At 45.6% G+C, this 14,913-nt stretch overlaps 1 protein-coding gene and 1 pseudogene across 2 annotated transcripts in view; both read left to right on the forward strand.

Moving 5' to 3' along the window:
- Window positions 1–14,913, forward strand: part of Prkca (protein kinase C alpha) — a 410,592-nt gene that overhangs the window by 185,682 nt on the left and 209,997 nt on the right. The gene's annotated exons all lie outside the window — the stretch shown is intronic.
- On the forward strand, window positions 298–14,679 carry LOC124078029 (heme oxygenase 2-like; annotated as a pseudogene).

A 14,913-nucleotide genomic window follows, 5' to 3' on the forward strand; every position in this document is an offset into this window, starting at 1 on the left:
TAGAGAGGCCACAGGAACTGTTATGTATTAAGGTTAAAAATAGGATCTTTTCCTGGTCTTGTCTTTATGCCTAGGATTTCCATGGTATGGCTGGCAACTAATTTACTCAGGCTCTGTGTGGTGGCATCATTATGTGCAGAAGCTTTGTGCTAGTTTCTGTGGACATGTAGTCGGGGGACGTGGCCCAAAGAGTCCTATAAGAGAATAGCACATCCTTAATACTTGATAGTGATAAGCAGCTATGTCACTGCTTTATGTACTTAGTATGATTTTTATTGTTTTTTATATTACCGCGACATGTACATGTTTTACAAGGTCACTGGCAGCAGCCTCGTGGGTCTCTTGTTTACCGTGTCTCTCGGTGAATCATTTCTCTTGTGCTAGATTTAATCTGTGTTGTTTTGTTTATTATGGTCCTAGGAGCCATAATAGCCCAGGTCTGTGGCAGGCTGTGCACACTCGGTGATGTTTGCACAAGAAGCAAATCACCTAACAACACATTTCTTAGAACATATCCCCCTGGTTGAGGGACGCAGAACTGTGCTGAGAACCATGCGGGGGGGATTCTTTCTGTGCAAAGGCGGCAATTTGGAAGATCCTGGAGAGATGCCACAGTAAGACTTGGAGGAGGAGACACTGTCGACCAAAGGGGCGGGTGGGGTGGTGCAGAGCATTCAGGGAGGGGCTGGTGTTGGGAAGTGTGGGAGCTCTGCAGGGTTCCCTAGGAGAGCCCTTGTGGAGGCCACCCGCCCAGCTCAGCGGCTGCAGTGCCTGAGGGAGCAGCTGACTGTTGTGCTGACCAGTGAGCAGAGGACACATGGCCCACGCCTGGACCAGAGCAAGGGCAGCAAGATCCACTGGACAACAGTGTCAGCAGAGGGGGAGACCTCCAAGGGAGCAGAAACAAGTCCGAGAAAAAGGACTCTGTGGCCCCAGAAAGGGAGAATCCTACCAGAATAGGGGACCTCTCCAAGATCCTTAAACAAGGACCAAGGAAGCACATGGGCAGGCAGAAAACACTCAGTGTGCCCAGGACTGCTTGAAAGGCAGCGGTAGGAGGAGACATTTAAGCTTCTACAACTGCCTTTGGCATCACTTGCTCGGCCCTTGAGCAGGAATGGATCACGACGAGGACCCCCGCCCAGCCTTCTCCCCTTTGTGCTTCTCCATGGAGCTGCACCAGAAAGAGGTGCTGACCGAGGACATGGGGAGCTGGTGGAGTGCTCTGAGGCTGTCCAGAAAGACATGGAGCAGATCCACTCTGAGGGGCAGAATGAGCAGAACTGCTGGTGGCCCATGCAGACCCCCACGTGGGGGATCTATTGGGAGGCCTCATGCTGAAGAAGGTGGCCCAGTGGGCACTGAAGGCCCGAGCACAGGGGAGAGGACCCAGCTCTACCTGTTGGAGCACGTTGACGGTGCCCAGCAGTTCAGGCAGTTCTACCAGCCCAGGATGAAGCCCTGGACCTGAATCTGAAGACCAGAGAGAAGATCCTAGAGGAGGCCAACAAGGCCTTCGTGGACTGCACCAGCCTGGCTCCGCACTGGCCCCTGGGCATGAAGGGAAGGGAGATGAGCAGAATCCCCTCGGTGCTGCTCATCACAACAGAGGTGCCCTGGAGGCAGCAGCTGTCCCTTCCAGGCAGCCGTAGCTGTGCTGAGCAAACCCAGCCTCCAGTTCCTTCTGGCTGCTGGTGTGGCTCTGGCTGGGACACTTGACCTGGTACTAGATGTGAAGGACCTGTCATGTCATGCTGGAGTTCTCCTCCCAGTGACCTCTGTTCCACCCCCATCTCCACCCCACTAAACTACCACCTCAGGTGACAAAACACACAACCCATAAAAGCCAAACACTAGCTAGCCCGGCCTGATAACATCTTCCCTGCAGGCCAGATGCATACCAGGTAGACGCTGTCACCCAGCAGCAGCGGGCACAATAGGGCAGTCCTGGAACAGCTCTGCCCCCATGGCTTCTGCACCTCTCCACTCCTGGGTGCATTCCCTTCATTCTTCCTCTTCACAGTACCTGGGGAGCTGGTAGCCCTAGTAGCCAGGACACCTAGGCTCTGTGAGAGGAGCGGTTAGCAAACAATGCTACTCAACTTCTGGGCCTCCCTTGGAGGCCTGGGGGTGAGGGTGGGTCAAAGCCAGGCTCCCTCTCTGCCGCAAGACCCTAGGAGCTCATCCTTAACCTGAAGCCCCCAGAAGTCTGCAAGCCTGGGCCATCCCCTCCTCTGGCCTGTGTAAATGCACTAATGGTCAATAAAATGGACTATGTTAGAGAAAAGAAAGAATGAAAGAAAGAAAAACAGTCTGTGGTAGGAGAAGAGGGCTGGGGAGGCCAGTGGAAGCAGATTGGGGCGATTTCAGCATCTTGTTTGTTTCTCCTGAAGAAATCTGATCATTAAATGATAAAGTGCATATATTTGTCTTACTGGATTGCAGTTACAGTATGTGTGGCAGGTCATTGCTAGTGTGTGCATGTAATTTTCACAGAATGGGGCTAGCATTTTAAAGACAGATTTTGATGAGTCAATGAGGTATTTTCAGATAACTTTTGTTACTTGCAAAATGTTACAGTCAATAACTACCTTGGAGTTACAGCTAAAGAGTTAATGATTGTTTTGTCCATGGACATCTAATTAGCATTGAATTATGCTGCTATTTTCATTCAATTTCCAGAGCTACATACATCTATAATTTCTGCTCTTGTTTATAGTCAGTAAAATGTTTAATACAATGTGCCTGATTTAGCACCTGACACATTATAAATTTTGCCTGTTAGGTGGTCATCTGCTTGTTTCTTTTGTAGGGAGACAGATGTCTGTGAAGCAAATGAAGCTTAACATATTTATATAAAATATAATTTGGGGAAAGTTTCCTTGTAGCAGAGTTGAAATTGACTAATTGAATGTTCAGAAGGATGCCAGTGTTCCTTGGCTTCCTGGCATCTTTTAACACCATGTGGCTCTTTTCTCTCTCTCCCCTTTCACTAAAACCCCACTCGTTTTCTTATTTATATAATGGGAAACTGTAAGACACTAAAGCACATAAGTTACTGTGATGTAAGACTTTTTTCTGGTGGTATCAAGAACTCTTTGTTATTTGAGACTAACTAAAGGAAATGAGTGGGACCCACCTTGTCCACAGTAGCTGATATGGAGCAACAATGGCACCATGCTGAAGTCACACCGGGCAGTGCCAGAGACCTTGCAATCGTATGGGCTTCCCCACAGCCATGCACCCTCCACCACACTCTAGAAAAGGCCCAAAGTCCACTTCCTAAAACAGCATGGTTTGCTAGCTTTTCTGTGTTAAATGTCAGAAACAGAAAATGGGAGGGCATGTAACAGTAGACCAATTGAGAACAAGCTCAATAAGTGTACAGAAACAAAATTGCACAAGGCCATTTGGTGTAGGAGCAAGAGCCCTATATAGCTTCACACCCATTGCTGTGAACCTCAGTAGTATACATACGGATTCAGGCTCAGTGTTATCATTATGAAAATGTTGAAATCTAATGGTTTACTCTGTTTAAGAAAACAAGGTATTGAAAATACATATAGAAGAATTGAAGTGCATTCTGTTGTCATGTATAAGTAATTAGAACAAATAAAAAATGAATTTAAATAAATGTTAAAAAAATGCAAAAACAAAGAGAGTGTAAAATATTCTCAGGAAAACATGGAACTATTACAGGGAGAAAAAGAACAAAGAAGTATCTGTTTCCAAACCAAGTAAAACTCTTTGAAATGAGATAAAGCTCTGATTCTATACCTTCAACTATGGCAAAAAGTCAAGAAAGACATTTCTCCAGGTAGAGCTAGATGTGAATTATGACTACTTTAGAAGAAATTGCCTTCCATAGGAAGTCTTTGGGAGCAGTAGAAGCCAGATTAGAAGGCAATTTCTTCTGAAGAGCTTTATCTCTATGTATACTATTGTGGAACACCCATAGAGTTAATTTAAGTGCATAAATAAGTGAAATCTAGATACATGGGGGAAAAATAAAATACATGTAGAAATATTTGTACACATGTTGGTTTTTAAAAAAGAAAAACTGAAAATAAACCTTAGTACATAAAAAGAAAATATTCAGTTGTCCAGAAAATGTGGAGTGTTCCCATACAACAAGAGTACCTGAAGCTGACTTGTTCCAGTACTTGCTGTCATCTTTATTCAAAGAAATGATTTCCAATAGATTTCTAAAAGTAAATGATCTTAACTGCCCTAAGTGGGTTACTATTATTTTCTGATGAGGAAATGGTTAAGTAACTTACCCCAGGTTACATGATTGAAGTCAATCAAATATTTATTGATTGCCAGACTTGCTCCTGGGCTTAAGCCCATGTTGAAAGATATTTCTTTTTGAGCTTGGAGCTTTTGAAAATCTTACTTTTTACTTGTTTTTGCTGCTCCAAGAGTTAAATCTGTCTACACACCTTATACTCACAAATTTAAGAGAAAAAAAAATGTTTGCATCTTTGTACGGAGACTGCTGGGTTTTATCCTGACATCGTATTGTGCGTTTCTTACTGCAGGTTTACTGATGCTTTTGTCTCTAGTAGGAGACAAAATGTAGGAAGAATTAATGAGGAAAAAAGGCTTAACCACCTGAGGCTTTGTCAATGTGGATTTGCTTCTTGTTACTGGCGGTATTTGCTTTTTTCAAGGAAAACAGTCAAGCACCTTTCTAATCACAGATGCAAAAAGAGGAGAACACTTTAAAAATCTCATCATTATAAAAATCACACTCAGAGCCTAATATGTGCAGCAGAATACAAATATCCGACAAATGCTAGTGGAAAATATGTGATAATTAATATGTAATGCAATTGGAAAATAATCATCTTCGTTTTTATGTAAGGAAAAAAGCAGGTTTTGCATGGTAATAAAACCTTCCTCGGTTAATTTGGCTCTGAAATTTACCATCTGGTATTAATATAACCATTCTAGCTTTTTTTGGATTAATGTTAATGTGGTATGTAATTTCCTATCCTTTTACTTTTAAATTTAACATGGATTTTATGTAGACAGCATGTGGTTTGAACCTTGCCTTTTCAGTGTGACATCCTTTGCCTCACACATGTTAGGCAAATGCTCCACCACCGAGCTACACCCACAGCCCCAGTGCTTGCCATTTAATTGGGGACTTTACACCATTTTACAGTGAGATAGTCATTGTAAATTGAATTCACATTTAATGTCAGCTATCTTCTTTCTGTTTGCATTCAATTCTTCGATTCCTGCATCCTTTTGGGATAATTGAGTATGTTTAATTATTCTATATTTGCAGTTGACTTTTTAGCTATATTAGTTTCTAGGGCTGTCATAGCAAGTTACCAGTGTGTCTGAAAACAACAAAAATTTAATCACACACCTTTTTTCGAGGGAGAGGGTTGGGTACTGGGGATTGAACCCAGGGGCACTTAACCATTAAGCCACATCCCCAGACCTTTTTGGCCTTGAACTTGGGATCCTCCTGCCTCAGCCTCCTTGAGTCACTGAGATTACAGGCATGCACCTGTAATCCACCGCACCTGGCAATCACACACTTCTATAGGCAGAAAGCGAGGTGAAGCTGTAGGCCTCCCTTTGAAGGCTCCAAGTGAGAATCCTTTCTCACCTCTTCCCAACTTCTGCTCACTACCCGCAGTCCTTGGTGGTCCTTGGTGGTCCTTGGCTCGTAGCTCCCTACTCTCATTCCTGCCTGTCTTCACCTGGCTGTCTTCCTTCTGTGTGTGCCTGGGGCCTCGGGGTCTCACTTTCCTTATAAAAACAGTGTTTGGATTGAGGGGCCACCCTAATCTTGCATGACTTCATCTTACTTGATCACATTGCAGAGACCCTATTTCCAAATAAGGTCACATTCATATACACCTGCAGTTTGGACTTCAGAACATGTTTTGGGGAGACCCAATTCAACCCACAATAAATGGCTACACCTTTTTTTTCTGTGGCTACCCTAGATTTTCAGCATACATCTCTAACCAATTACAGCCTATCTCCCAATAATACTATTCCATACCATATGTATTGTAAGAACCTCTACTAAGGTGACTAAGGTGAGCCCCTTGTCTTCTCTTGTGTCTTCAGTCTTCTGCTTTATCAGTTTACTGAGACTTTCAGGGTCCCTGTGGTTTGGGCCCTACCCACCTCTCCGCCTTCATTTCTCCCTTAGCTTCCTTCCATATGCGTATCTCTAATACGCCCCATGTGACACGTTTCCATATTTTTGCTCACAATGAACCTTGAAGACACCCTGCCCACTATCTACCTGTTAAGCAGTATTTCCCCTTCAAACCCTAGGCAAGTCCTACCTACTTTGAATCCCCCAGCAGATGCTGATGTGGCCTACTCTGTGTCCTCTGGTGGGTGACAACCATTCCCCAATCCCAGCTCCTGTTACTTTTCATAGGGTGATTTGCATATTGTCTTCCTCCCCACAGGGCAGGGCCTTTTAAGTCACCTCCATCTGGAACTTCTGGGATAGCCCGAGACTCGAGACTCGTAGTCCAGCTTACTAAATGTGCGTTGGCTGAGGTCACCCATGAGTGGAGGGAAGGTTTTGCCAACTCTTATTATTTACCAATGACCAAACTTTCCCACAGTAGGTGTTGTGATTAATTCTGTCCACCCTGGCTAATCCCTTATCCATTCAGTGTTAGCTTCATAGGATGGCAGTTGAAAATCAAGTCATTTTCCATAGTTTCAAAAATATTGACAGAAGGATGTGGATGTGTTTTCTAGATGCCTTAAAAAACCATGGTGATTTCCACGGTGAGGTCATAAATAATGAACCCTAATGCCACAAGTCTGACTTAGAATATTTACTTTGGCAATGATTGTTAACCATCCCACCTAAAAAAAAAAAACCCACTTTATTCTGTTTCTGCAGACATACTAAAGCACCTAACATGAAACAGGCACACACCTTTTAGAAGATTTTGACTGGGAATATTGGAAGATGCTAATGAAGTATCGTGGCTGCTTAGACATTTGCAAAACACATCGTGGTCTTTTCTCCTTAGGCCTATCTGCTGATCCCAAGTCGTTCTTTAAAAATGGAGTACTCAAAGGGGTCTTTGATTTTTTTTTTTCTTTTGCTGGTTAGAGAAGCCAAACTTGGACCCGCTATGGTAGTGGATCTCTAGCCCAAGGGGACGTTCTGCTACCTCCTGTGCAGGGAGACTCCCTAGAAGTGAAGAGTGGAAGAGTATGTGGCAAAAATCACAGCTACTTACACTTGTCATCATCTGTGGAATAAGTACCCAAGTTGTCCCAAAATGGAGGGTAGAGTCCACTGACTCTGATCTGGCCTGTGCAGATGAGGGTACAACCATCGGACTCTTCCCTGGGCAAAAACAACATAGAGCATCTCTGCTTCCCTCCTGGAAATGATGTACAGGGGTGCAGACCCACCCCCAACACCGTTCCGCACACATACTGCTGGGCAGATGCTCTCACTAAGGAGAACTCATCAAGATGCTCACTGTGTGCCACATAGATATTTTCTCATTTAGTCCTCAAACATAAGCCATTGAGCTATGTGGTAGGCTGAAAAGTGGCCTCATATCCTTGTTCCTAGAACCTGTAAAAGTAGCCTTATTGAGGAAAAAGGATCTTGCAGACGTTGTTGAATTCAGGCTTTTGATTATCCTGGATTATCCAGGTGGCCCTTTAATGCCACCCCCAGTGTCCTCAAAGGCGGAGGCGCAGAGAGAGGAGCTAGAGGCAGGGAGTGGAGCAGTGCAGTCCCAGGCCCAGCCAGGAGCCCAGCCACCAAAGCTGGCAGAGACCGGGAGTGGACTGTCCCCAGAGGTTCCAGAGGAAGCACAGTCCTGCTGCCAGTACTTGTTTTTGTCCTGGTAAGACTGATGTTGGACTGCAGAACCACGAGAGAATACATGTGTATTGTTTTAAGCCACCGGGCTGTGCTAGTTCATAACAATAGCCAAAGAAACAGGGAGGAAATCCTCCATGTGCAGTAATCACAGAGGTGGAAACTGAGGCCCAGAGAGGTGGATACCATGCCCAAGGTGATAAAGTTGAGTGGAGGTGGAGGTAGGACTCACCTTTGGGCCTTAGGACCTGGGCTCTCAGATCCTGAGCAGTGAAGAGGCATTAATGTGCTTGTGTGACTAATGATAGCTAGCTAGGAGGGAACCAGCCAGCAATTTTGGTTGGTAGGTTCCTTCCTACTGCCTTGGTGTAACAAGAATCACTGGAGGCCCAGGCCTGGTCTCCAGAGATTGATGTCCTAGACGGAGGACCAAGCCACCCAGCAGAAGCGATTTCAGGTTTGACTGGGTTCTGACCACTCATCTTCATCTGCCATATGAAGGGAGCAGAAACCACACATTTTTTACAAATTGATTTCCAGCTGTTGTGTGGATCCCATTTCGACCTCCTCTGGGATGCTTCTAACTCAAAGTATTTAAAGTATTTGGTAGGAACATGAACCCCCTTGCTGATGTGTGAGAGAGAGAGAGAGAGAAAAGATAAAGAGACACGCATTTTCCATTCTGGAAATTTTGTTTCATAATTAAGAGAAAGAAATTCTTAATTGCCTCCCATGTTGCTGTTCTTCACCTCCTTTTTTATTGGTATGGAGTGGGTGGGGTGGCTTCTTACTCATGACGGTACAGATAGAATTCATTTTGAACCCAAAGTGTGAAGGGGATTATGAAGTCTAGAAGGAGTGATGTTTCTGAAAGCCCAAGCCACCTCTCTCCATGCACCTCTGCCTCCTCCCCCAGTCAAGACATTTCTCTGAGGGCTGGGGATATAGCTCAGTTGGGTAGAGTGCTTGCCTCGCATGCACAAGGCCCTGGGTTCAATCCCCAGCACCACACACACACACACACACACACACACACACACACAATCCTCTGAAATTCCCTACATATTTCCTTTTAGAGAGTGACTCTTAAGACCCCTGTGTCTTGTACGTCCATTTGGAGCAACCTGTGAGAATCCCTGGACTGTTTTGTTCCGTGCATTTCCCGGTGTCTTGTGAAGAAAAAGACACTCATTTCTGACATGTTCTGGATGCCACTAGTTTTCCTTGGGTGAAGAGTTGAAGCCAGGCTGGGACTGGAGATCCCAGGACTCACAGGCCCCGGGGCCTCAGACCTCCACCTGCTTCTGAGCCAACGTTCTCCCTCAGGTGCTTCCTTTGAGGTGTCCTTAGTCACAGGTCCTTGGGGAAAACACACCCATTTCTCTTCAGACTGTCTGATCTCTTGACGATCGAAAGCTCCATTGCAGCCTAAAGAAGTTCCAGGAACAGAAGGGGGAGAGATTCCTCCAGCATGGGCAGAGAAGCACAGCCCTCTCTAGAGTCCTCGTCATCGTTGGGCCCTTCCGCCCAGTCTGTGTGGGGGGCAGGCGCGCTGGGTCTTGCATCTGCCCTCCTGCCAGGGGCTTCCAAGGTTCTCCTCCCTGTGGATGTGAGCATTGTTGTATTATTGTTATTTGTTTTAATGAAAATATCTTTGGTTGCCAAGCATATGGGGCTTGTGAAACAGCCCCTTCTGTTTTAAAACATATAAAACTTGTGAGTTACATGGACAGTTTCATCAATTTTGTATTAATGTTGCAAACACTTACCAAGAAATGCAGTAGCTGAAAACAAGAGATGCTTATTATGTCAGTTGCTTTGGACCAGGAATCCAGACCCCAATGAACTAGGTGGCTACCTGGGGCTTGCACCAGGCTCCATCAAAGTGTGTAGGGGGGTGTCATCTAAGAGCTTGATGGGGGTGGCCTCACTTCCAAGTCTTCTATTCCCGGGACTTAGTTCCCCACAGTCTCTTGGCAGAGGCCTCCCTGGCCACAGGGCAGCTCCCAGTGTGGCCTCCATCAGAGCAAGCAACAGAGGGCAAACGCCAGGCCAAATCCAGAATCTTTCCATGACCTGATCTAAGAAAGAAACATCCCCATCGCTTTTGTCATCCAGTTGAGTATCCCTTATCCAAAATGCTTGGAACCAGAAAATGTTGGAGATTTCAGAGTTTTTCAGATTTTGTAATATTTGCAAAGCCCATAGCAGTTGGGCATCCCTGATCCAAAAATCTGGAATCCAAAATCTAAAACTTCCTGAGTATTCTTTTGATACTCAAAAAGTTTCAGGCTTTGGATTTTCACATTCGGGATGCTCAACGTGAGTTTCCTGCTTTTGAAATAAGCCCTCTCCCCAACTTGCCCAAGGTGAGGCTATTGCATAAAAACATGAATACCATGGGTGGGGGCACATTAGGGGGTGTTGTTGAGGCTGCCTACCACAGCAGAACAGTAAGTTTCCATTTTAAGCATATCTCTTTCATGAAAATCCACATGTATATGTGAGCTAAAATGAAGGGAAAATATTTTCATTATGAAATGCATAGACTTAAGTGAATAGTTTTGTGCTGAAAAAAATAGGTAGGACTTTTTGTTTTGTAAATGCTTAAACCATTTTTTTCAATGCCAAATACTGTAGCTATATTTTCAGTGTTAAGTTTATGTACAGTGTAAATAATTGATGCATTGTGTGTAAAACTTACCCCACAGGTTAGTGACTGAACACAACAGCATTTAACTACCACCCTCCCACCCCTAGTTCCTGAGGGTCTGGAGTCCCACATCGCTTAGCTGGGTGCCTGTGGTATAGGGGCCCTCACAGGCTGCACCTGGGAATCTCTGCATTTCAAGGCTCCGCTGGGGAAGGATCTGCTTCCAAGCTTACAGCTGTGAGTGTTGGCAGGACTCAGTTCCTGGTGGTGAGACTGAGCCCCTGCTTCCTTCTTGGCTGTTGGCCAGAGGCAGCCCTCCACTCCTGGCCTCATGGGCCCCTTGCCTGCCTCCTAAATGTACGCAGGCTAAGAGGGCAGCTTGAGGGAGATGTCAGCAGGACCGCAAACACAGCCCTTCACACCCCATCTCAGAGGGGTCCACCCAACTTTTGCCATATTCCATAGGTCAGAAGCAAGTCACAAGGGCCAGCTCGCGCTCAGGGAGAAGAGACCAAGCAAAGCCATAGTACCAGGAGCACGGGCTGTGGGAGCCATGTCAGTAGCTGCCTCCCACAGGGTCTAACCAAATCTGTGCCTGTTTTAAGAGCCCTTCCATTCTTGGTGCCAAGGGTGTCTTTACATGGGAATCTAAATATCTACAGCTCTAAGAAAAAAACTGAATTTCCTAAATCTTGGCTCTTCTACCTTCAAATGATATTGCATCAAAAAATTTCCCCTACCAAATAAGTGAAATAATTATAAAGATAGGAAGGTAGGCATCTGTCACCTGCTGACATCCTTCCTCCCACATGTCTCAGGCTCCCCTACTGTGGTTTTGAAATTTTTGCAAATTCTTTTATACTCCTCTCTCCAAGAGGTAGAGCTCACCTCTCATCCCCTGACCTGGGGACTGGACTTAGTGATTAGCTTCTCATGGTGACAGTGACCATGTGTGGCTTCAGAGACTAGATGCAAAGAGCACTGTAGCCTTTCTCTCGTTCTTTTTCTTGAATCATTCACTCTGGGGCCAGCTGCCTTGCTGTGAGGCACTCAAACAGCCCTTGAGAGGGCCACCGGTGAGGAACCAAGGACCCTGGTGACATCCACATGAGTGAAACACCCAAGATTCCTCATCTACCAGGTGCTGCGCCGAGGCCTGCGAGAGATTGCCAAGAAGTAGAAGATGGGGTCCCTCTCCCCAGGGAGCTGGAGAACTAGCTGAGGCGTGCAGAAAAACTGCCATCTTCACTCTTCAGGAGGGGAAGTGTGTGTGGTGACCTGCAAGTCTTCTTGGAGGCATGTGGCAGTGGCTTGGACTTTGGGGTGGAGTCCCGACAGGTGAGGGAGAGCTGAGTGGTCACAGCTGGGCTGTGGCTGTGGAGGTGAGAAGCACCTGTCAGTAGGGAGCCATGCACCCGACACTGGATGGAGGGGAGAAAGAGGGCACCCGCAGAGCCTGACAGGGCAGAGGGATGGCTTCTCAGCAGCAGCCTGAAACTTGTTCAGATTGGAAGCCACGTGAGCATGGAGCTGTGGAACCCGGGGAGTATGCCAGCAAGCCTGCAGAAGACACCCTCGACCCGGCAGAGCTTGGGGGCTTCCATCCACAGTCATGCTATGACGCGTTTCTAGTTCTTGTTGGGGTCCCTGTTTCAGCCTTTGGGTCAGAAGAGAGCATTGCTGTGACTCTAGTCCTGCCACACCTGGGAGGAATCCTTCTCTCCAGTATTTCTGTGCTTTCTCTATGGCTTAACATCATACCCATTCTCCAAAGGTAAGCTGACCCTTTATTTTAAAGAAAAAAAAATTTTTTTTCTTCACCTTAATAAAGTGAACATATGGATATGAAGGTTATTTGGCTGTGACATCCACTGCCCTGTTAGCCCTCTTCTTCTGTTAGACAGAAGCCCTCCCTCTTGTCCTCCCAAGCTGTGTGTTGTGTTGAAGAGGGGGATTCACCTGCCCCAGAAATGGCCCAGTCTGTTGTCCCTGAACTCTGCTGAGCCCACCTCCCCTTCTACAGCTACAGGACTTATGACCCCACAGTCGTCTCCTTAAGTACACTGTCAATTCTGAGAAGGCAGATTTGCGTCTTGCAAGCAGCCAGCACTGCGGCGTTTGCCGTAGCAGGTGCTTCGTACTGGTTTTCTTCCTGAGTTGGTAGATGTGACCCATGTGTAGTGCTGTGTAGAATGTCACCCTTTTTGCATAACCAGACTTCTTGGCTGCAGTACACAACTGGCTTCCTTTATGGAAATCACCACCCACAGATCCCTTAACACCAAGAAAACGCTGCAGAATTGCTGTGGAAGGGGCCGTGCGTGGCCTGCTCCGCTTGGCCACCTTGAGCAGAGGACGAGAGAGGCTGCGGCTTCACCAGTGCTGCAGATCCTCCTGCAAACCCCTTACCCGGTGTCCCTCCCTGAAGTTTATCTCAGAGAAATCCTAGCTTCTAACTTCATCCAAGAAATTTCTAGGCAACGTGGCCTCGTGGCCTGTAGCCCAGTTGTCCTTTGTGAACCACTTACACAACTGGAAAACTCGCCACCCAGATCCTCATTTGAGTGACAGGGACCAGAAGTCTATCGGATTTTTTTTTTTTTTTAATGATTCCTGGCACTTCTGCTGCACACTACCACAGTTGACAAACGGTTAGTTTCCATAGTAATTTTAGACGGTCCTTAGTGAACAGCTTCCAGTCCAGTTGCTGCATATGATCAGAAATGTGCAGCATCCAAAAAGAAGATTTCATTTTTGCCATCAAGGGGCATGACCCCTTGGTGATGAAGGCCACTATCATTTTCTGTTCTCGTCATTAAAGACGGGGCCTTCTAGCGTATTTTGTCACATGAGTGTTGCTGACCACTTTTTCTCTGGGAAGCTCTGTGTAAAGGAAGGCGTCCATCAAGCTCCGCTCCAAATGCGGGTGTGAATGCAGGGTCCTCCTCTCCCCAGACGGAGTTCTTTTCTCAGAGCTGCCAGCTCCTGAGAACACCTTCGGACATCACATTTCTGTTTACCCCCTGGAAGCTTTCCATTTGAACACATTTGGGTCTTTCACTGAAAGGCACTTTAAAAATTCAAGGTTTTAGTGTTATCACTAGAAAACATCTATTAAAATATGCATTGGCACCTGGAGCCATATACAAATGAGCTAACCTCTGTGCTCTGAGAATAATCTTTCTTTTCTTCTGTGTTTCCTTTTCTTTTTTGGTCAAGACAATGGTCTTCATGGGCATTGGGTGGCAAAAGCTATCCAATTCCATTTTAGTTCATAATATATTAAAGAGATCATTGAAAGAGTTGACTCCTGGAGCTAAAGAAATGGAAATATTTAACCAAAGGGGAGAACATTTGGAGACCTCAGGTCTGTCTTTAGACCTTTAAAGGCAGCTGGGTGTGGACCAGGGGCAGCCACCTGATCCTCCCCGGGGAAGAACCACACAGGGAAGGGAATAGGGAACCAGTTTGGTCGATGATGTAGGAACAAACTTGTCAGCACTTGGGAGCAGTTGACAGTTGGATTAGGTGGTTTCCTAAAGTTGTCAACCAAAGATTCAGAGTCTGAGTGACCACCTCCCCTATCCTCACCTCCAGGACAGGGATTTCTTCAGTCCATAGGACCCCAGGCTCCATCTAACTTGATAATTTATGAGATTGTTTTTTCACTTAAGAGAATATTATCTGCAGTGTCTCTGATTTTTTTTTTTCTTAAGGGACTCAGAGAAGGACGTGATGAATTATTCAGAGACTTTTCTCTGTGCAACAACTTGCAAAAAGACAGACAACTTGATACAAATTACGATTCTAAAATTGTTAGTAATATATTTTATTCATGAGTTGTATGTACAACGGAAGACTTCCTGCTGACATTTCTTAGACATATCACTCATGATCCCACAGTCACTCTTTGAATGGGTGTAGAATCCAACGCAAAAAAAAGAAAAAGAAAAAGAAAAAAAGAAATAAAAAGATGTACACAGCCTAATGGATTATGCAAGTCTTAAAAATTTTCTGGAAAAGTATTACTCATTAGGATTTTCAAATGATATATTCATGGTAACCATTGGTTGCAACTACTCTTGCAAATAATAGGTACCAAAATATGGTTCACATTTTATCAGAGGAGGGGACTTTTCTAACAGTTTCCGCAAAAACAAACACCTCTTTTAGGTTCTCTGTAATGGAGTGTAATGGAGCCCACAGATATTTTGCTGAGCAGACACAGTGGCTCTTCTGCCCTTACTTTTAAAAATCTTGAGATCCCCCCCCCCCCGCCCCAGGCTTTTTCTTGCTATTCTTCCTGAGTGGTGAGCTCCACTTTGGCAGATTTTCTGTGGGCCTGTGAGAGGATGTTAGCCTGAGAGCAGTATTGTGAGCTCACATGCAGAATAGGTGCTGCTGGAGGGGTGTTTAG

This window comes from Marmota monax, unplaced genomic scaffold, assembly GCF_021218885.2.
Source record: "Marmota monax isolate L192 unplaced genomic scaffold, Marmota_monax_Labrador192_F-V1.1 WCK01_AAM20220418_F8-fsc00173, whole genome shotgun sequence".
Taxonomy (NCBI): domain Eukaryota; kingdom Metazoa; phylum Chordata; class Mammalia; order Rodentia; family Sciuridae; genus Marmota; species Marmota monax.